This window comes from Canis lupus, chromosome 3 (genome assembly GCF_048164855.1).
Source record: "Canis lupus baileyi chromosome 3, mCanLup2.hap1, whole genome shotgun sequence".
Lineage (NCBI taxonomy): Eukaryota > Metazoa > Chordata > Mammalia > Carnivora > Canidae > Canis > Canis lupus.
Window position 1 is genome coordinate 38,240,298 of NC_132840.1, and position 24,209 is coordinate 38,264,506.

A 24,209-nucleotide genomic window follows, 5' to 3' on the forward strand; every position below is an offset into this window, starting at 1 on the left:
ATCCCCATGATCTAGCCTCATGTGAGGACTGAGTGGGCTGTTCCGGAGCCAAATGTCTGCGGCTGTGGGTAAATATATTGATATCCTAGCAACTTGCAAAAGCCACAGTACCTTAGACAAGGGCTTGTTTTCACATTTTGTTAACAGGAGAGTATGTTTCAGATGGGGGCCTGGATATTTTGAGCCAATCAAAGAGGTTTTGATAAACACAAAGCCACTTCCTTTTGCTCATCCTTGGCTGTCCATTGCAAGCTGGAGTTTCTTCCCACTGAGCTACCCAGTGTCTTCCTAAAATTTAAAATTTGTTCTTTTTTTTAAGAGGTAGAAACCAATATTATTTATTCACCAAATTCTCACTAGTTTAGGGTACCTAGTTCCACACGCTTGTGCAGGGTCATTAAAATAGAGATGTTTAGGATGAGCTTTTAACCTTCAAGAACACTACTGAGTCAGGAAGGTTCAGTGTACCATCCATGCTAAACTGCTGCTTCTCACCTTGGTGTCCTCGCACTTGCCCTCCCCTCTGCCTGGACTGAATGCTCTAGTTCCCTATTCTTTATGGGGTGCGCCCTCCACCTCCACCCACACCTCCGAGATGCTCTGTACTTTGGTCCCACATCTGTTTCACATTTCTCACCTGGCATGGGATTATCTGAGATCCTGTTTATCACTTCTTCCTGACATATTCCTTTAGCCTGGAACATTTTCTGGCACGCGGTAGGCACATGATCATAATTGGTAGAATGAATGAGTGAATAAATTCACAAGAAAGCATCGTAGTATGCTGAAGCCTAACCGCTTCAGCTTAAATCTGGCATGAGTGCTTATGGTTTGGATGAACTTGGATGAGTTATTCAGCCTCCTAAGACTCACTTTCTCTGTCTGTAACAAAGGAATAAGACCTACTTTGCAAAGCTGTTGTGGGGATAAGCAAATTCGTATTAAGTACTTAGCAAAATGATGGATCCATGAATAGTAGCACTAGGATAGTTATCACTAACACATCTACTGATTGCCCACTATGTGCCAGATACTGTGCTAGGCACTGAGGATCTAAAATAAATAGGGAAATGTACCTGCTATCTATAAACTCCCAGCCTGGCTTGGGAGACAGGTATTTTAACAGAAATTAAAAGGCTATTTCACTAGTAAGTGGGATGAGGAATACAGAGGGCCAGCCTAACCCAGACTAGGGTGGAGAGATAAGATGAATAAGAAGGAATTCCCAAGAGAATGATCCTGAGGATCGTGAGATCCAAGTGGAAAAATAAACCCAGAATCTTTAAGGCCTCTCCAAACCCTGCCCTAAATATGTCTAACATGCTTCAGCATTTCCCTTCCCTTCTAAGTCATCTTCCTTTAGCTGTATTGTTGATTATGATTATTCTTTGAATTCCATACATGTGATGCTTTACAATTTGAAAGAACTTTTTGCACATCATGTGATTGTTTCATTAGCCTCTCCTAACTTCCCTGTGAAGCAAAGCACGTAATATACACCACCCAATCCATGAGTGAGAGAATTGAGGCTCAGATAAACCACACAGATTCCAGTGGTCAGCTAGATGTGAGCCCCAGGCCTGAACTAAGTCTGATGCATTTCAACTCCCTTAGACTGTAAACCCCATGAGCAAACCAGGGGCCCACCACCTCCGTACCTGTGCCCCACCACTTCCCCAACCTGAAATGCCTTCCCCATCCTCTCTCTGATCTTCCAAATCTTTCTCTGCTTTGAAGTCCCTGCTCTAAGCTTAACTCCCCTGAGAAGTCTCTCTCTGTCCATGCAGCATGGGAGGGGGGTTGGTGTCTCTTGAACTCCAAGAAAACTCACTCTCTAGGCCATAATAGTATACCGATATCCCCCGGAATCATGTTTATGGTTTATTTTCAGGTGCTTGTGTCTGCCTCCCACACCTGGCTGAGCCCCTGGAGGGAGAGACTGTGCTTTGTTAATCTCTATATTTGGTAGATAATACATGTTCAGTAAATGATTGTTGATTAAGGGAATAGCATCAGGTTGTTGTCAGCCAAGACTCCTTTTAGGCTGTTGGGGAATATGAGGAAAAGCAGATGAGCTTTTCTTGATGTAGAGATGCAAGTGAGATGGAGGACCAAGAAGCTCCTCATCATAATAACCACACAGATTGGGCAGTTCCAAGTAGAATAAGGTACAAGGTGCAATGGGAGATCCCAGGTGGTAGGGGGAGGAGAGAGTAGAAGGGAGGGAAGGGATGCAAGCGACTACAAAGGAGAGAGGGAATGGTGAGATCCAAAGATCTTAAAGCATGCGTAGGTACTGGCCAGGATGACATCAGGTATGGTACAATGCAGTGCAGAAAGAGGCCCCAAGGTCTAGAGAAGAAACCAAAACAAAACAAAACCAGCCTGGAGTCTTAAAAGGATATAAAGTGGATATAAAAATGTCTCAGGGCATCCTTTAAATGCCACCCTAAAGTCTAAATAGATTTGCCTCCTGAGTGGGTGGATGGATGGATGGATGATACGAACATCCACCCAGGAAGAATAAAAAGGGAACATAGGTCAAAGATGAGCTCTCAACTCTGAATACTAGAGTTGGTGGCGTTAATAACTATGTGCTGATAAGAGCAACATAAGTTTATTACTAAATAATCAAGAAATAATGGTAAGCAATTTAAAAACCAGCTGTAAATTTCTCGACCCAGACGCAACCACTGCTAACGTTGGTGTAGGTTCTTCCAGTCTTTCTTTTGTCTGTCTCACCCAGCTGCTGCTCATCCAGCCATATCCCTACCATCCTGCATATTTATCTGTGACCCTTCTATCCAGCTGCACACCTGTCTATCCATCTATACACTTTTATTTTTATTTTTTTTAATTTTTATTTATTTATGATAGTCACAGAGAGAGAGAGAGAGAGAGAGAGAGAGAGAGAGGCAGAGACACAGGCAGAGGGAGAAGCAGGCTCCATGCACCGGGAACCCGACGTGGGATTCGATCCCGGGTCTCCAGGATCGTGCCCTGGGCCAAAGGCAGGCACCAAACCGCTGTGCCACCCAGGGATCCCCATCTATACACTTTTAAACAAAAGTAGGCTCATATGGTACTTTATATTTTGTAACCTAATTTTTCTAACCAACTTATTATGAGAATCTAGTTATGCCTACCTATTTTAGTCTAATGTTAATAGTACAAAGAAAGCACTAAAGTTGGTATCATAATCCCCTGCTTTTTTTGCTACTGTGGAAGATGCTTCAATGAAGAGTGTTGGTCTCCTTTTGGTCCAAACTTATAGCAGAGAGCCTCCCTTTCTCTAAAGCTCATGAGGCTCTGGGTTGATGAGGCAGGACTTGAACTTGATATGGATTCATATTTAATCCTCTCACATAAATCAGCTGCCTCCCAAAGTGACATCCTTTCATGCCCAGTGTATCCTTCCCCACAGCAGCCAGGCAGGGTAGAGGAGTCTTTGCCACAGTGCAGATACACTGGTGCAGCCACCGGTAATGGCAGGCTGTCTCCCACTGATCTGCTTTGACGGCATCGGCTCTCCTGGCATCTTCACAGCACAAGTGATTCAGTGCTGTCATCTAATGCAGCTGCAAGGAAAGATGATGATGGATTTATGGTGTGCAGCGATGACTTCGTGACCCACAGATGGAAAAGCAGATGCTTTTGAAATAAGACTAGTCAATGTGGCAAGAAGGAGGTGAGAGGGACCAAGCCTATTAGCAAAATCGAACCCATCCTACTACTTCTTTAGGATTTAAATATTCAAAGCCCCCTCCCTCATAACTTATAGAAAAAAAAATACCAACCTTTTCAGTCCAGCAAAGAAGTAACTGATGTGGTGGAAAGAGGACTAGCTTGAAGGCCAGAAGCTATAGATTCTAACTGCAGTTCTTCTACCCACAAGCAGTGGGACCTGGGCGTATCACTGTCTTCTGGGGCTTATTTTTCTCCATCTCTAAAATGATCATACACAGATGATGTATGCATGTTTGAATAAATGAGTCAGTGAAAAGCCATGCATCATCCAAAAATCGTTTTTTGGGTTTTCATATGCTGGTTTTCATGTACAGGGGTTACACAGTCGAGCAAGAGAGACCAGCCTCTGATTTTGAAACTTGCACTCTAGGGGTGTGGGTGTAGGGGTCAGAATATAAAATAATCTAATACTCTGTCAAATAGTGATAAATGCTCTGCTGAAATCAAAGCAGCAGGGATGATAGAGACCAATTCAGGGCTTGGGTTGGGTTGCATAGTCAGGAGATGGTGACCTGGCAGCCAAGGCTGGAATAAGAACATAGACAAAGCCACAGGTCCAGCTGGAGAGAAACAATCTAGCTGAGGAAACCAGCGTAACAAGGCCTGGTAAGCAAACATGAGCTTGGTGTTCAGCTAACTAAACATATATTTACCGACTCTCCCTCAGCTAGACTCTGGGGGTACAAGAATGAAAAAGAAGAGTACAGGCACCCCCCTCCCTGGCCTTACAGTGCAATAGATGGGCCAGTCAACAGGTGATCGTGCAACTGTGATGAGCATTGTGACGATGAGCAGGAACTAAGAATGATTCTAGGAAAATGTGACAGGTGCCTCTAATCTAGCCCAAGAAGGTTGAGATGCTTTGCCTGAGGGGGTGAGATTGAAACTGAAATCAGGACAACCAAAGTAAAAACAAAATGAAACAAGCCAGCACGGGACTTGAATTCTAACCTACTACGGTCTCTCTCCCCACGCCTCTCTTTGGCTGCCACATGCCTGTGATTCTGCTGGACCTTAAGTGATTGTTGGGGGAAATTCTTGACTCATTTGGAGGAAGGAAGACCAGGACATTGCGGGGAAAATATTTTAAATTCATTAAAGCATTCAATTAAACATTCATATGGTCACATTATCACTTCCTGCAGTACTTCTCAGACGTTGGCTCAAATCACAATCCTGTAGTGGACTGGTTAAAACACTGGGCGTTAGTTCCAGGCCCTGAATATCTGCTTCAGGATGCTTAGGTGGTGTCTGAGAATTTGCAGTTCTCACAAGTGCCCAAGTGATGGAGATGCTGCTGGTCTGGAACCAAACTTTGAGAACCACTGCCTTAGAGGGAGTGCTTGACTCTCTGGCGAGGACTTTTAGCACCATGGCAGTGTTTTCTAATTCTCCTCAAAGCTGGTAGAGGACAAAAAGAGCAGAGCTGGAGGCAGGAGCTGTTAGTCCAGGGCAAACGGGGCTCTTCCAGAAAGATCCTCTCCAGCCTAGTTTCCACTTCAGACATTTTGGTCCCAGTAGATCCCAGAGAGCAACACCTACTCTTGCTTTGGCATTTGTGTCCTAATACATACACAATTTAGATTTTTTTTTCTTAGTTTTTGAAAGAAAGGTAGCAGGGCTTTGCCAACCTAAGTACATAAGCTCCAAACATGTATTTTCCACCTGTCCTCTTGGGTAGCTTATCCTCAGGTCTTTTTTTCTGTCTTGTGGCTTCCAAAGTCCATACTAATTTTCTACTGGGCCAACTCCCCAAAACATGACTGTGATGGCCTCTGAACAATGTCCAGACAAATCCACTGGGCAGTGTGTGAAGTCTATGAAAGGAATGGACCCCAGCTTTGCAGCCCCGCTAACTCTGGATCAGAATTCCCAGGCCAACCACTTAGCATCAACTTTCCATGGGCATTGCCTAACCTCTTTTAGCCATAGTAGAATGGTGGAGGAGAGGCAGTAAAGGCTCCACAGTGTTGTTGGGATCATTTCAAGAGATGATGGATATTAAGCCTCTGGGGCATAGGAAGTGCCCAGTAGGTAAGAGACTCTCACATTCTTCATTTAAAGTGGCACTGGATATAGAATTGCTGGCTCCAGGTTCATCAATCTGTCTCACATTTCCCCAGGCCTCAAGGACACACAATAGAGAATAGTGAGCCATCACTCCATGCTCACCATGCCCTCCTCCATGGCATAATTTCAGGCCCTTGACACCTTTTTTGCCTAGATTATTGCAATGGCTTCCAAAAGACTCTTCTGCCTTCAGAATGCCCCTACCTACAAACTCTTCCTCATTACCACCAAAGGAATTATTGTAAAGCAGAGGTTTGATAATGGCTGCCAAAAATTCATCAGAGACTCTCCACCATCCAGAACAGGGGCCACAGCCTGAGAGCCTGCAGAAGACAAAAAGAAAACAGAAATGAGTGCCAGGACCATGGGTAGGCCATGGAGAACGGTGAGGATTGTGGAGCATGAACTGAAGCATGGCTGTCTAAAGACATTCAATCTCAGAATTCTGTAAAATCCTCTGTGAGCCAAATAAAACTTGTCCTGGTACTGAGTGTAGCCTTGGACTGCCAGCAGATGAGAGCTGATTTGGAGTATGAAGTCCAAGCTCCTTAGTCTGGTTTATAAGGATTAGCCTCCTTCTTGCTATGCTCTGACTTAAAATTCATACAACTGTCAGACTACTTGCAGTTCTTCTGCACATGGCCTGCTGGTCCTCTGCTCTGTACCTTGATCAAGCCTGGAATTCCTTTTCCCTGCTCTTCAATTGGCAAAATCCTGCTCATCCCTGTAAAACTCATTTCAGGTAACATCTCCTCCAGGAAGCCCTCTTTGTATTCATTCCTGGTTCTGTTAAATGGATTATGTGCCATTTCCTGGTCCTGATTTTTCTCCATCATTTTATTTATCAAGTGGTAAATATAGTCATATCTCTTGCATCTGCCTCCCCTGCCAAGATGTAAGCGGCTAGACCAGGTGTTGATCACCTTATACATAGCAAAAAGGAGCTGGTTTGAACATTCTTTAAAGGATGAATGGGGAGGCAGGTGGCCCCCAGAGTTGTGGTAGAGAGTCTAACCAATGGCACAAGGGGTGCACCCATCAGCGACAGGCAGAAATTGGGAGAAATACAGGACTGGTCACCCCTATCTCCCTCCTCAGGCATCAAGGGAATGGGGACAATGAAAGCAACAGAACTAAGAAGCAAGAATGTCCTTGACTTTTTCTCTTAACTGCTAAAGAACATCTCTCCTTATTGCTGATTTAGATTCTGAAGGGAAAATCTGATTGTCAGATTAAATCACCTCAGGCCCTGATGAGACAGCTGCCCACACCAGACCACCCCCACCAGCTGGCCAGACTGCATATTGGCTGCCTGTGGGCAGGGCTTCTCCCTGGTTCAGCTGAAGTAGGACCATCTGCTGACATGGCACCTTCCATGGATAGAATCTCCCTGGAGGGACTTTGTGGCAAATATTCTCTGGCCTGCACTAGATGGGGTTCATGGCCAACACCAAGGTGAGGCAAGCAAGGTGCCTAGGATGCAAAATTTAAGGAGAGATTACTCTTAGGGCTATGCCAGTGTCTTCCTCTATTCCCAGTCCTGATGGGGATGATTCTCTGCATGACTCCAAGGATGTCACTGTCTGATCTTCAGCCTCTCCATCCGTAAAATCAAGGAGTCAAACAATTTGGCTTTGTTAGGTTCTTTCTGGCTTTGAAACTCCTTTATACTCCTCTCAGTTTCTGGGATAGCTCATCCTCCTCCACTTACCCCTGGACTTTCCCCTTATGTCCGAGAGGGGGCCTGATCATCTCTAGATTGGCTTCCCCAGCAAAGCTTCCCTTGACTTCCAAGGGCCTGCCTTAGCAAACGCAGTCATGAAAGAACAACATAACATCTGTTCTGGGCCTTCACAAAGGACATGCCTCACATTCCTTCCCTCAAAGCAAAATTGATCGGCCTTGACCTGGGGCTGCACCAGGGAAAAGTAACCCTCAGGGGGATGGGGTGCCATTCGGTGCCCAGATGAGGTCAGTTACCACATGGTCCCTGGTAGCCCTGAGGTATGAGAGGTATTTGCCTCCCCTATTAATCACTCGCAAGAGTGAATATCTTAGGTTGAATGGACAGTTTTCATCTTAGCAGACAAAGGGATCTAAGGCTTGACTGCCACTTAGTGAAAGTCCAGGTAGGCTTCTTCCTCTGAGAGGTAGCCGAAGGACCACAGAGGCAAGAAGGGAGAAATGACCGAAGGGAGCAGTGAGGTAGTAAGGGGGTGTTATTCATCCAGTCCAATCTCAGATCTGATACATGCATCCAAGCTAAGAGGGTTGCATCAGTCATCCTCCTCCAGAGGCAGCTCATTTCACTGTTGGATGGCACAGATTATTAGAAATATCTTTTATAATGATAAACCAAAGTACGTCTCCTTTACACATTCATATATTAGTGTGGAAGATGAGCAAGTAAATTTCTCATCTAAATAGTTGCTTTTAAAACATTTGAAGATGTTATCACATCCAACTTGAATCTCCTATGCCCTGTGCAAAGGAAAAAAGTCCCTATATCTTTTGGTTCATCCTTCTATGACAAGTTTTCCAGGTACCCATCCCCCCTGGCTTATCCTGGAATCCCTCTTAAGGAATCACAGTGCATTGGTGACCTTCACATAGTGTGAGGCCAGAACTGCACATGGTTATGCAAGCGTAGAGAGCAGATCAATCATCTTAACTCACAGATGCCATTGGGTGATGACAGAGCCAGGGCAGAGCCCAGTTCTCCAGATTTCAAGGTACCTATGGTAGATGGAGAAATACTAATATCATATTTTGCATGGAATTTACCACATGTGTCCTGTCCCTCAGGGCTCCTGTGGCCCAAGCATCTGCCCAAAGCCAGCATATCCATAATTGCAGAAATGCTGACCAACTAGATGTGCTTTCAGCTCATTCAAATCAATGACAATTACATGGCTAGTGCTAAAAAAGTGGTTAATGTAGACTAAGGAAAAGACCTGGGTGAGGGCTCAAGTCTCTGATTTATATCCATGTTGCCTAAAATGTCCTCCTTTTCTTGATTACCGATTCTCAGTTTCCTTTTACAGTACATTACCAGCAAACTCATGCCTATATGTTAGCTGTTTCCTTGGCTTCCTTCAGCCTAGTATTCTGTAGTAATTATTCCATCTTTTCATATGATAACCACATTTTAAATTCTATTTTTAATTATCTTGTGATTTTCTCTTTAAGAATTATATTAGTCCCATGAATTTTCCACAGTATTGCTGTAGAAATGGGAAAGAATGCTATTCTTGACGTACTCCATTGGTTTCAGCTGCTACCTATATACTATGACATCTCCCACACTTTCACTCCAAACTACATCTGGAGCTTTCATCTCAAATCGTGCTGTATACTTTGCAATGGAACCTCTCCTTTGGGAGTCCCATGGGTACTTAAAATTCATCATCTTTCTTTCCCATCCAAACCTCCAATAATCTACTATGATTAATGGTCCTGTGATCACTGCCAATCAAGGCTCTCTGTATTGCTGAGAGATAAAATTCATGTTTCTTGATCATCCACTGCAAAGTTTAACATCAGTGTAGTGCAATTATTATCCCTATTTTGTAGATATGGAGACTGAGACACACTCTCATGTCCCATACTTGATCCTTTAACAAATGTGGTGGGCAATATTTTCAAAGCACACCTAGAATTCTAATGCAGTTCTACACATTTGTAGCATAAGTACCGTGGCTCTGGTCATCATTTTCTCCTGCTGTAGTTATTGCAATTTCATCCAAATGGGTCTCTCTTCTTCCACACTTGCTCCTCTAATACCCAATTTTTGTAAAGTTTCCAGAGTGAAGTCATCACGTGATTCAGGTCAACTCCCCGTTACATTTCCATCTCACTTAAAATAATATTCTTTTAATTGTCCTTAAGGCCCTTCATGATATGCTGACACTTCCTTTTAGAACCTCAACTGCTCTTTCTCCTACCCCCTTCTGCTCCATTGCATGGGCTTCCCTACACTGCCACAGACATTCAAGACACTTTTGCCTGAGGGTCCTTGTACTTGTTCTTTCCTCTACCAGGAATATACTTCCCCCAGGTACCCACGTGGTTCGCTCCCTCATTCCCTTCAGGATCCAGTCCAAATTGGATCTTATCAGAGAAGTTTCCCCTGAACACTCTGTATATAAACTTCACTCTCCTTCTATCCTCACCTGTGCACTTTAATTTTCTTTCCAACACATGGTTTTTTTTATTTGTTGTCCAGGCCCTCTTACTGAAATATAAATCTCATAAACTTATATTCTAATGACAAAATCTGGTTTATCTTATATTTAGTAAGTGCTCAATAAATATTCAGTGAATGAATGACTTAGAGGCAACTGGCAAAGCAGGGAGTATCCAAGATGGTATGGAATTCAGAAACCATCACCAAGAAGAGTTATTTACAAGGAGGAGGGGGTTTTGAGCTAGAAGCTATTTGAGCTATAGGACCAGGAAGAGAGTCATAAAAACTAACTTCAACTATTTGAAAGACTGGCAAGCAGACTTACTCTGAATGTTCCATAAGGTAAAACTAGGACTAACGGGTAGCTTGCCAGGTGGGAAAAGGGGGAAGTGGCAGTTATTCAGGACAAAAAGAATTATATGAACACTGTGTTGATGCTAAGACATGGAAGGACATGGCTTGTTTGTTGAATACCAGTTAGCCATGTGTAGCTGGAGGTGAGGGGTGATAGATGAGGCCAGGAAGATATACTTGATGGGCGTGTATGCCTTGTCAAGGAGTTTTGACTTTTATTGCACTCATTCATTAATTTATGTAAGCATCATATGCTCCACGTTTCATGAACACAGACTTTCAGGCTTTCTGCTGGGTCCTGGGAATGTAAAGCCTGGAGTATAAAATCTGTCTGTAAAGGATGTTAATGGGTATTTATCAAGTTCTTTTTTTTTTTTATTTATTTATCAAGTTCTTAATGGCCTCTACACATAAGAGGTGCTCAAACAATATTAAATGCCTGAATGCAGGCTAAGTTTTTCTAGTTAACTTTCTTGACAATCCTGTGAAGCAAATGGAATTGTGCTCATTTTATAGGTAAGGAAACTAAGTTTTAGAGAAGTAAGGTTTCTGTCCCGTCTCTACACAGCTGGTTAAATTTTATGCCATAATTTAGTCCATCTCAGACATCATTTTTTTTTTATTTTCTCTTTTGCATTGTGCCCTTTCATCTCCTCAAAGGAGTTCAGACTTATAAATGCCTTCAAGAGCAGAGAAGTAGAAAGAGGAGGAATGGATCTACTCTGCCTATCCAGGAGAGTTTTGGGAGGGGCTTTTTAAAATGAATGAATCTGTTTGATTTCCTTAGTCACATAGTTACCAAGTACCTAGAATGTTCAAACTGCTTTACTGCCCAAACTGCTTTACTGTCAACTCCTGGGAAGTAAGGGGCACCATGGTTAAATGTGCCAGCCTTGGGTTAGATAGTCTGGGGTTTTAACATCTGTTTTCCCTTGATTAGCTGTATGAACCTGGGCATATCAATTGATCTTGTTAGCTCTCAGTCTCCTCATCCCTAAAATGAAGATTAAACATTGTACCTCTCAGGGGGTACCTAGTTGGCTCACGGTTGTGAGTTCAAGGCCTAGACTGGTGTAGAGTTTACTTAAAAAAAAAATTGTACCTCTTAGAACTTTACTACAGATCCTATGGATATTAAAGGAAAATAAGGAATACTATGAGTAACTCTATACCCACAAATTTGATAAACTAGATAAAATGAACCAATTCCATAAAAGACACAATTTGCCAAAATGTGTCATGCAAGAAGAAATAGATAATTTGAATTGGATATAGGCTATGTCTATTAAATATATTGAATAGATAATTAATAACTTCCCAAAGCACAAAGCACCAGACCAATAGGTTCAATATTGAATTCTACAAAACATTTTTAAAAATTATATCAATTCTACATGATCACTTTCAGAGAATAGAAGCAGAGTAAATACTTCCTAACTCATTCTATGAGGCCAGAATTACCCTAATATCAAAAAAAAAAAAAAAAAAAAAGAAAGAAAGAAAGAAAGAAAGAAAGGAAAAGAAAAGAAAAGAAAAAGACATTACAAGAGAAAAAAAAAAAGCCTACAGACCAATATCTGCCTTGAACATAAAGGCAAAACTCAACAAAATATTAGCAAATTGAACTCAACAACATATACAAAGAATTATATGTCACTTGCCAGGTGGGTTTTATCCTAGATATACAAGACAGGTTGAACATTAGAAAAATCAATCCATGTACTCTATCACATCAACAGGGTAAGAAAGAAAAATCACATGATTACATGATCATACAATAGATGCAGGAAAAAAATCACTTGACAAACTCTAATACTCCTTCATGATAAAAACTCTCAACAAACTAGGAATATGAAGAATATCTACAAAAAACCTACACCTAGCATCTTACTTAATGGTGAGTAAATTGAGACTTTCCCACTTTATCAGGTACAAGGCAAGGATATCCCCTCTTACCACTCCTTTTCAACATTGTACTGAAAGAAGTAATAAGACAAGGAAAGGAAAAAACAAGTAAACAGACTGACAAGGAACAAACAAAACCAACTGTACACAGATAACATGATCATCTAAGTAGAAAATCTGAAACAAAAACATTCTGGGAACTAATAAGTGATTATCACAAGGTTGCAAAACATGAGGTCAGTATGTGAAAGTCAATTGTCTTCCTACATATCAGTGATGAACAGATGCAATTTGAAATGAAAAATATAATACCATTTACATTGGTATCTGACAAGATGAAATACTTAGGTATAAATCTAACAAATGATATACAAAATCTATATGACAAAAACTATACAACTCTGATGAAAGATATTAAAGAAAAACTAAATAAATGGAAAGATGCTATCCTTGTTCATAGGAGTACTCAATACTGCCAAGTTGTCAGTTCTTTGCAACTTGATTTATATATTCAATGCAGTCCCAATTAAAATCTCAGCAAGGTATTTTTATGATATTAACAAACTGATTCTAAAGTTGATGTGCAGAAGCAACAGAATCAAAATAGCCAATACTGAAGGAAAAGAACAATGTTGGAAGACTGACACTACCTGAATTCAAGACTTAACTATAAAGCCACAGTAATCAAGATAGTGTGGTATTGGTAAAAGAATAGACAAATCAATGAAATGGAATAAAGAGCACAGAAATAGGCCCACAGAAATATAATCAACTGGCCTTTGACAAAGGAGCAAAGGCAATACGATGCAGCAAATTTAGTCTTTTAAAAAAATTGTGCTGGAACAACTGGACATACACGTGCAAAAAAAAAAAAAGTGAACCTAGACATAGACCTTACACCATTCACAAAATTTAGCTAAAATAGATCATAGACCTAAATACAAAATACAAACTATAAAATGCCTAGAAGGTGACATAAGAGAAAATATAGACGTGAGCATGGTGATGCTTTTTAGATGCCTTATATTACCCAAGACATGATCCATGAAAGAAATAATTGATAAACTGGACTTCATTAAAATTACAAACTTCTGCTCTGTGAAAGACAATATCAGGGGAATTAGAAAACAAGCCAGAGACTGGAAACTGTCTGAGTTTCCTTTCCTTGTCTGAGAAAATATCTGCAAAAGATATATTTGATAAAAGACTATTATCCATAATACACAAGGAACTCTTAAAACTTAATGATAAGGAACCAAATAACCTGATTTTAAAGAGTCAAGATCTTGATAGACACCTCACCAAGGAAGATCTATAGGTGGCAAATGAAAAGATGACCCACATCATATGTCATCAAGAAACTGCAAGTTGAAACAATGATGAAATGCCACTATATACCTATTAGAATGCTCCAAATCCGGAACACTAGCAACACCAACACTAGTGAGGCTATGGACCAACTGGAGCTCTCATTCATTGCTGGTGGGAATGCAAGATGGCACAGCCACTTTGGAAGATAGTTCGGAGGTTTCTCACAAAACTAAACATACTCTTTTTTTTTTTAAAGATTTATTTATTCATAAGATACACAGTGAGAGAGGCAGAGACACAGAGGGAGAAGCAGGCTCCATGCAAGGAGCCCAACATGGGTCTTGATCCTGGGTCTCTAAGATCAGGCCCTGGGCTGAAGGCGGTGCTAAACCGCTGAGCCACCCGGGCTGCCCCATACTCTTCTCATATGATCCCCCAAATGCACTCCTTGGTATTTAGCCAAAGGATTGAAAACTTATATCCAAAAACCTGCACATGACCATTTATAGCAGCTTTATTCACAATTGCCAAAACTTAGAAGAAAGGAAGATGTCCTTTGGTAGGTGAATGGATAAACAAACTGTGGTACATCCAGACAGTGGACTATTATTCGGTGCTAAAAAGACATGAGCTATCAAGCCATGAAAAGACTTGGAGGGACCTTAAGTGCATATTACAGAGCAAAAGAAGCTAATCTGCAAACACTACCTACTATCTGAGTTCAACTATATGACAACTGGAAAAGACAAAATTATAGAAAGAGTAAAAAGATCAGTGGTTGCCAGGGGTTGGGATGGTGAGGAAAGGGTGAATAGGTGTAGCATGAACTTTTAAAGCAGTGAAAATGCTTTATATAATATTATAATGATGGATATATGTCATTATACATTTGCTCAAACCTATAGAATGTACGATATCAGGGGGAAACTGTGGACTTTGGGTAATTAGGATGTGTCAGTGTAGGCTCATTAATGGTGATGCATATATTACTCTGGTAATGGATGTTGGTAAAGGGGAGCCGATGCATGTGAAGGGACAGGGGATATATGAGACATCTCCATAACTTTCCTTCAATTCTACCTCGAACCTTAAACTGATCTAAGAAAATGAAAGCTTAATTTTTAAAAAATGTACCTCTTATAGGAGATTATTATGAAATTAAATGAGATAATTCATATAGAATTTTTAGGAAAATTTCTGGCACAAAATAAATAATCAGTGACTCTCAGTCATGGGACGATGAGGAAAATGGTAATGGGAATATTCAGGCTCTAACTGACAAAGCCAAAAACACGTCTGGCTAAAAAAGACCGCTTAGTGGCTTCCACTAAAAAGCTATTCAGAAAACAAGCTGAGACACCATCCTTCATAGTCCCACACTAAGAAGGGCTGTGCCTGAGGAAAGGTGAGGAGAAAGGCATAGTTGCTCCCCAGCCCACAAAGCTATAAAACCCAAGAAAGAGTTTGGTTTTATTCTGTTCTAAGTCCTTTTTAAATGAATTCTCCTCTTCAAGGAAATACTATGACCTTTCCCTTGAGCCTAATTGGGTTGCCTATAAATATACACATTTAAGAATATTAACACAATATATTGTAAAAGTTTTTCTTTGCTTTGGGATGCTAATCTATATTTTGTGCATGTTGCACCTATGCTCTGGGTGGCTGCTCTAATATTTTTTGCTGAGGCAGCCAGGGTACACCCACCCAAATGCATTTCATCTAAACACGCTTTGATATGGGATATCTTGGTAATCAGGGAAGACAAAGCAGATTGAAAGTATGTGAGAGGCCAGTTTCCTAATGAGCTGAATCATGTTCTGTTGATAGAAACCACTCCACATAAGGCAAGGGTGGAAGAGAGTGGGAGAGAGGGGCGGGTGGAACCTGAGGGTCAGGTTGTGATGAGGTGGGAGTTTGGTCAAACCATGGGGTCTGACTGGGATGCCAGGCATGAGAAAGTAAACTTCAGCACAGATGTCTATGATGTGGAGTAACCCCACATATTTATATTTCAAAACCAATTTCCTGGGGAGGGGGGTGGGATTTTTGGGAATTCACAGCATGTTGTTAAGGTCAGACAATCATTGGGAATTGGTTTTCTTCTCCCAAAACTCCATAACATTCAGTAGGAGGAAAGCCCAAGTAAATGACCCACTTCGACTCCTGATAAAATGCAAGAAAAAAGTACAAGTTATATTTATTGAAAATTTACTATATGCTTTTCTTAATTTTTCTCTAATTATCACAGAGTAAGTTACTAGGGGTCAGAGAGAAGCAGTAATTAGTATTTGAAGTCCCAAATGTTCCAGAAGGGCTCTGGGAATATGTCGGGGGGGGGGGGGGGGGGAGGAAGACGATCACTGTTTAAGTCACTTTCCGAGTTGTGGACCGAGCCAGGGATGTGCGCGGTCAGTGAACACGGCCTGTTCCAGGTCATTCCAGGGAGTTCTGCTCCAGTTCAAAGGGCTGTTCCTGCAGGGAACAGGTTTGCCCCTGTTCCTGCAGGGGTGACTTTGGAGGCCCCAAAAGACTTCCCAACCGAGATGAGGGAGGACAGGTCGTTTCTTTCCCTTGAAAATGACTCAGCCAAGCCCATCATGCCAACCTTCTGAGAGAGTGAACAAAATAGTAATGCTCATTCAGCCTCCAAGGAGGACTTGCTGTCACTTATCCTTATTTTGCTATGCTGGAAGTAGATTTGCCAGATAAAATACAGAAGCCCAAATTTGAATTTCAGATAAACAATGAAAACATTTTTGGTATAAGCCTGTTATAAATGTTACATGAGATACCCTAAAAATTACTTATTATTTATCTGAAGTACAAATTTAACCAGGTGTCCTATATTTCTGTTTGCTGAGTCTGGTCACTCCTTCCACAAGTCACTAAACTTCTTACAAGTCTTTTCCCTTCCAGGTGGTGAGAGGTAGTGTGACAGAGCACAACTTGCAAAATGAGAATAATGTTAGAATATGCCCCCCGGGGGGGACTTGAGCCTCCCATCACTGAGAGATCACTTGATGTTTGCCATTCCTTCCCTGTATCTTTAATCCCTCACTACTCAGCTCCTGGGGATCAAAAGCATGGACCCAGAGGCAATTGCTTGGTTTGAGCTCCAGCTCCACAGATTGCTAGCCATATGACTTTGTATTAAAAAATGTAATCTCTCCGTGTGATTCCAGTTTTCTCATCTATGAAATGGGGTTAATAATAGCCATACCTTACAAAGTTGTTCCAAAGCTTTTAAGTGCTTAGATCAGCGTTTGGCCTTGGGGAAGAAAAAAATGTTATTATTTTCATTATCCCTGTTGTTATTCCCTGTTAACCTTATGTAAAAGGCATTGGACTATGAGAATCATGTTGTCAACTTCAAAGCTGGGACAGAATTTGGGGTCTCAGGAGGCTTTGCAGAGCCTCTATAATCCAGACAAGGAAAAGACTTGAGGAACATTTCTTTAGTGTAATTCTCTTGTTTTACAGATGAAGAGAAAATTCAAGGCAGAGAGGCCACAGGGCTGGCTCCAAGCTCCACAGGTTATTAAGGGTAAGGTCTTGGGGTATAAGGGCAAATATAGATCAAAAGAAACCAAAGGAATTGAGCTAATGATGGCGATTCTTTTGCTAGAACCACAGAATTACAGGAATCTAGAGTCACCAGGAATAGCCACAGCAAAATTCACAGCAGGGCCAACCTAAGGCAAGATACTGGCATAGAGTCCAGTGTTCTTGGGGTCCTAGTCTCAGTGTTTCCTCATGTTTCCTTGTGTCTTTTGGCAAGTCCTCACCTTTTCTGGCCTTCCATGTCCCATCTGTACAAAAAGATAATCATCTTAGCTGTGTCTGCTTCCTAGAGCTATTGCAAAACCTTTGGAAGGAATGACACCCCGGCTGCCTCCCAAAAATTTACTACCCTGCTTTACCCTTGCGACCTCTCCCCGGCTCATCGAAGTGCTGCCTTCCTTCACGTCCTTGGCTTCCGGCCCTCAAAGGCATAGGATATCTGGGACTCAACTGACCGATGACCAGCAGATTCCAGTAGGTGGGGTGAGGGTGGAGATGGCTCCTTCCTGCTTAGCTGGCTTACACTACCCATCAGCCTAGATGGCCTAGATGCAAGCCATGCAAAGACAGCCTCTCTGAGCTCAGCTCCCATGCAATGCTTTTTGAATTGAACAGAGTGACCTTGCTAAAAAGCAAGTCTTGTCTTAGCCTTTACCAACCTAATGCTTGTGTACAGGTGTTAAACTGGTCCCCACTCTTACCACTATTTGTGACCTATTACCCAGACTATTAACCCGTAGCTTTTCTTTTCTTTTTAAGATTTTATTTATTTATTTATTCATGAGAGACAGAGAGAGAGAGAGAGAGGCAGAGACACAGACAGAGAGAGAGAAGCAGGCTCCATGCAGGGAGCCTGATGTGGGACTCAATCCCAGGACTCCAGGATCACGCCCTGAGCCAAAGACCACTGAGCCACCCAGGCGTCCCAACCCCTAGCTTTTCTGTGCCTGGTTGCCCCTGCTCAAGTCAATTCTTTGCATAGCCACCAAGAGATTCTTTTAAAATAAAGTCTAATTAGGACACCTGCCTGCTTAAAACCCATCATCATTGTAGGAATTTTTGTTTTGTTTTGTTTTTGAAGTTCATGGATAGGCATCAGGGAATTTGTGGAAACCCTGAAATGTACACTCTGGTTCTATCCGTGTGCACATTAACTTTGATTAGAGTCTCAGGCCAGTTTGTGACATCTTCACCCCACCCCTAAAAAACTTACAAACCTCTGCTTCACAGGATAAAATTTAAACTCCTTACTTTGTAGGACATGCAAAGCCTTTTGTGATAGTTTTTACCTAATCTGCTTTATTTGGGAGTCTCTTGGTCCCAATTGTTCAAACACATCTTCCAATTTCTCACCGCCTTAACTTTGCTTAAGCTGTGCCTTCTACCTCAAATACTTCTTCCCATCCTTCCTGCTGAACTCCTTCACCAGGTTAGCTCCTACATAAATATTATGACTCAATTCAAGAGTTCCCTCTTCCAGAAAACTTCCTCTGATCTTCCCTTACACCCTTGCACTGAGGAGATGCCCCTCCCTGGGTTGTCACAATGGAGATGCATCCACCTGTCTGGAAGTTCACTCTTCACATTGTGCTCCCATGACATGAAAGCTCCTTAAGGATAAGACTAAGTCTTACTTATTCTTTCCCTCCTCTCTTACCCTAAAACCAGTGGTTCTCAGGGACCAGCAGTATCTACAGCATTTACACCCACATCTGGGATCTTGCTAATAATACAGATTCTCAGGCCCCATCCTTGGCCTGCATGATGTGGTCTTGCTTTTTTCTCTAACCTCACCTCACATCTTTCCTCCACTACTTCCCTACCCTGAGGCACACTGGCCTGCTTTAACTTATCAGAGCAACAGTTGCTTCCTGCCTCAGGCTATAGGCTTGGCCCGGGCGAAGAATATGAGTGAGTCATCTTCTCTGTCCTTGAGGAGGGACGGTCAAGTAGAAGAGACAGATATGGACACAAAGAAACATGCAGATTACAGGAAGCAAAATCATAGAGCTGTGCATGTGGTACAGAAGCAGCAAAGATTAATTCCATTTGAGGACTTCTGTTCCGAAGTGACCTCCAACTGTTTCTACAGCTCAAATGCTTAGGTTTTCCCATTTGAACATTCCCACAGTTAGTGATTTCAGCGCCGTGAATCTCAGTCCCCACATCTATAAAATAGAGGTAATGCCCACCATGAAGGGGCATGGGGCAGGGTGCATAGAGTGTATGTAAACACACCTGAGCATGGGGCAGGCTTCTAACCGGAGCTCAGCAGGGATTAATTTTCCCTCGTTTCTGAGACAGATTCAAGTTAAGATCTTAAGGGGACCTGAGCTTCAGTGTGAAACTAAGTATGTCCTGAAAAAATGAGGAGACAGGAGCAGGCTTGAGGTTAGGCCTAAAGAGAGAGGAAATTTCCCCTCCATGCTGAGAAATGTCCCTCATGTGGGTGTGGTAGCGAATATGAAAGTGGAACCTCCCTCCTGGCCCCTGCACTTACCAGAAGGAGCAGTGGGGCTTGTAGAGCCTTACAGAAAGAGCAGCAGCTGAACAGGAACTGGGGCCATGGGTTCTGGGAAGCTGGGGGCTTCAGGGACAGAGTCCAGCAGGCCCAGTGTTTACAAACTCCTGTAGCACCTGGACTCAGACTGTGTTTGACACAGAACGAATTGCAGGCAGCTATTGGCAGGAATCCTCCGTAGATGGAAAGTTGGAGAGAAAGCCAGGATCGTTTCTCCAGGGCCCAAGGCTCCCAGCTCTCTGGGTGGACAGCCTTGCTTTGGCTGCTGGGAGGTGGTAGGAGACACAGCAATCTGAGTGGGTTAGACATTCATTCACTCCCAATTTCTTCATCTATGAAATGGGAAAAGTATTCCTTCCCGGTATATTTGGAATGTGTATGGTGGGGATTGGATATTTTGGTTGCATTGGAGATTGTATGAGATAATAAATTTAGTAATCCATTTATTTAATGTATACTAACTAAACTCTGCTATAATAAAAATCATAATAGACACCCATTGAGTGCCTAGGAAGTGCCAGCCACTATGCCAACTGCTTAATCTTTACAACCACTCTGGGAGGTAGCTTCTGTTATTTCCATTTATTGATGGAGAAACTGAGGTTCAGAGAGATGAAAGTGCCTAGATCACACAGCTAGTCAGTGGTAGAGCTGGAATTTGAACACGAACAGACTACCCACTAGTCCTGTGCTCATAGCCAGTAATAGAGCCTAAGTCTTATCTCCTGCATGTGGGTGGGGGATCTTAAAGGTCAGGAATTACTATCTATTAATCTCTAAATCTGTAGTGCCTAAGCTATGGCCCAGCATGTAGTAGCTGCTCACTAAATATGGGTGAGCAACTTAGATCTAAGAACAAATCTAAGACAACAAGGTTAAATAAAGCAGTCTGATGGGGCAGACAGGGAAGCAAACAGGCAGCATGTGATACAATAGGTAGGTGCCTACAACGGACCATCTGGGGTTTGTGGTGGGTTGGTGTGTATCAGTCAGAGTCCACCGATGGCTCTTGTGATATATTTAGAGGAGGGCTTATTTGCAAAGGTGCAGAGGTAGAAGAATCATAGGAGACAGTATAAGAGCTTAGCAGATGAACTATCCCTACAAGAGGAGAGAGAATCCTGCAGAGCTGACAACCTTAAGAGGAACAGTGAGGGACACAGTCAGATCTGTGGCCCAGCAAAGAGACAATAAAAGGACTATTTACCCTTCTCTCCCTCTGATCTCCTTATGGGGCCCCCAGTTAGTCAGGAACCCACTCGTGACATCCCCACAGATCAGCCTCCTGGGCACACAGCAGATAAAGAATGGTGGAACATGGACCTAGAGGAACTAACAAAAGATATTCTGCACAGACAGGAAGGATGTGCACGTGTATTCTGGAAAGCAGAGCCGAGAAGAGCATCCCATCAAGGAAAAGGATGTGTAGTCATACTGCACAGTGTTTGGAGTATTCTAAGTCCTTTGGTGTGGCAAAGATTTTGAGAATGAGAGCTGAGTAGTAGGAAACCAGATTAAAGAGAGAGGCGGGGGTTAGGTTGTAGAGGGCTGGGTCAGGGGACTCTTCTGTAGGCACTGAGGAACCATTGGATGCGGTTAGGCAATGTGTTTGTGTTCTGGACCACTTCTTTTGACTGCAGAGTGGTGAATGATAAGGAAAGGGGACGATGTTGATAGGCAGAGGACCCATTGTTGACTCTACTGCATCAGTTCTGTAAAGATGAAGTTGAGGGTCTGATTAGGAGCACACTCTTCCTTGAGTAAGATGAAGGCAGACCAGGTGCTTAGGCATCATGGGGCCTGGACTTAACCTCCATGTGGCACCCTTGTCTGCCCTCAAGAGCACACATGATGCAGAGGTGGCCCAGTGCTGAAGACCAGAGTGAGGTCATCGTGTCTTGGGGGCAGTTCTGAATTCAGTTTCCTTTTGAGTGGAAACAGATTATGAAGACTTTGGGAGAGATTGCAAATTTGTAGGAGGCAAGGTTGCCTTGGTCATACAAGAGAAAAAGAGAAGGAGAGATGAGGTCCAGAGATAAAAGAAGCTGCCTTTGTTCTTAGAACATGTGTCAGGCCATGTCCAGGGGAAGAAGTGGATACTAAAAGGAGGAAAACATGTGCCTCAGACACTAGGAAACAAATGGGAGGGAAACTGGTAGATCTCTATGCTATTTATTTATTTATTTATTTATTTATTTATTTATGTACGTATGCATGACAGTGTTGAGTACCATAGGGAATGGGGAGAGGCAGAGGTCGATTGGGAGAGTTCAGGAGAATCAGAAGCAAACATTGCTGAGCAAATAAACAACTTGAAATGCCAAGAGTCTGGGAGAACAAGCAAGAACCTCACCTGAGGTTAGAAAAAGATGTCTATGTTTACGGCACGTGACAAAAGGGCTGATATCTGGGAGGCGGGCCAGTCTTAACTTCCAGGGATTATTTTGATGGGTTATGTTTTTCTTCACCATTGAAGTCTAATTATGTCTGAATTCCATGAAGTAAAGTTGGTGACTGAATAGATGGGTGATGGACTAGAGAAAACACTCCCTATGTTAGTACAGGATGACACCTGCCATTAGCACGGGTTAAAGCCAAAAGAAGACACACACATCTCTAACTTTTCCTTTTAAATGGCAAAACTCAGGTCTGATAAAAGAGAAATGACTTCTCCAAACTATATACAGACACTCCCATCTCCATTCTTCCTTTGATCTTCGTAATGGTATTTTAGGCCAATATGGAGATGACACATTATAGCATGGCCATCAGCAAACTTTTGCTATAAAGGGTTAGATAGGAAGTATTTTATGCTTTGAGGGGCCACATATGATCTCTGCCACATCTCCTTTAAAAAAAAATGTTTAGGGGCACCTGGGTGGCTCAGTTGGTTGAGCGTCAGACTCTTGATTTCAGCTCAGGTCATGATCTCAAGGTTGTGAGATCAAGCGCTGCATTGGGCTCCATGCTTAGCGAGGATTCTGCTTGGGATTCTCTCCCTTTGCCCCTCCCCGGCCCACACATCTTTTCTCTCTCTTTTGGCAAATTACTTAAACTCTTTCTCTTCTAAAATGACTGCACCAGCTTCACCAGTCTGTTGAGAGGATGGAAAGAGTTACTGCCTGGGTTTGAATCCTATCGCTGCCCTCAACTTACAGTGTGACTCTCACTGATGAAACTCTCTGTGCCTTAGTTTCCTCATCTGAGAAATGAAGAAAACAGTAGTCCCCCCCTTTATATAACTTTTGTGTGGATGATATTACACAACTGTTAAACACATAGACTAGAGCTAGCACGTATAGATTTTACCTACTATTATTAATATTATATAAATACTTCAGATACTTGGTACAAGATAGATACTTGGCAAATAAACTAACTACAGCAGCCATTCCCCAGTGAGAAAGCTGACTCAAAGAACTTAAGAAAGGTTGGGCCATATTGCAAGAGCCTGGTCTTCTTTTTTTTTTTTTTTTTAAGATTTTATTTATTTATTCATGAGAGACAGAGAGAGAGACAGAGAGAGAGAGAGAGAGAGGCAGAGACACAGGCAGAGGGAGAAGCAGACTCCATGCAGGGAGCCCAATGTGGGACTCAATCCCGGGTCTCCAGGATCAGGCCCTGGGCTGAAGGCGGCGCTAAACCGCTGAGCCACCCGGGCTGCCCAGAGCTGGTCTTTACAGAGTTCAACTACAGTTCATCCTTGATTTCTGTCCTATAGGATGAAGCAAGCATGATTGACTGCATGAAAGTGAGCTCTGTCTCTCTGGCCCATATGTGGGGCTTCCCTCACCATCAGATAAGCACACACATAAGCTAAATCCATTTTGATCTCAGCAGAGATCTTTGTATACATGCACACACTTGGCAGTCATGGACTGCAGACTTGGTGCTCTTGCTTGTGCTTTGAGCCATGTTATCAATACTTGTGCATGTAAACTTGGTAGATCAAAGCTATCCAGGTCAGAAAGGCTAATATTTAAATTCCAGACATGCAGGCACAGCTTTGAAATTCCATGGTGCAGAATCAAGTTCACATACAAAATCAAGTCAAACATTTGTTTGACAGAGTTGTAGGGCTCTGGAGTGTGGGTGGGGTTTGCGTTTAGAGGAAATTGGGGGCCCGCCCAGAATGGAATTCTGTAAGATTCTGGCTGAGGACCGTTTTTAGGTTCAAAGCTCTGTGTGACCCTCGTTGGAGCAAACACATTTTCTTGGTCCAGCTTTGATGTCTCAGAGGAGATGTTTGTAATCTCTGGAAAGAACACATTCTGCTGCTCTGAAAAGGTAATACCCAGAGATACCACCACTTAACTTGCAAGGTACTACAAAAACTAAAGATAATGGACATAAACTTCCTGAAACATAATGGGCTCTCAACATGTGGTAGCTATGTTTTTATTATTACCCATTACTCCCATTGTTCCATCCCCTATATCACTGAAAACATGTAGACCAAAGACAATATCCTTTGGAGATGTCAAATCATCTTTTGTCCACCTCGCTCAGTTCAATAGCCCTTTGGAGAGTGCCCCCTTTTTCATGCTAGGTAAA

At 42.5% G+C, this 24,209-nt stretch overlaps 1 long non-coding RNA gene across 1 annotated transcript; it reads right to left on the minus strand.

The window, feature by feature from the left end:
- Nucleotides 1-4,016: 4,016 nt before the first annotated feature.
- On the minus strand, nucleotides 4,017-19,908 carry LOC140630389 (uncharacterized). The gene is made up of 2 exons (XR_012028160.1): nucleotides 19,635-19,908; nucleotides 4,017-6,140 (listed from the first exon to the last, which is right to left on the minus strand). It is a non-coding gene; the product is annotated as an uncharacterized lncRNA (long non-coding RNA).
- Between the last annotated feature and the right edge of the window lie 4,301 nt (nucleotides 19,909-24,209).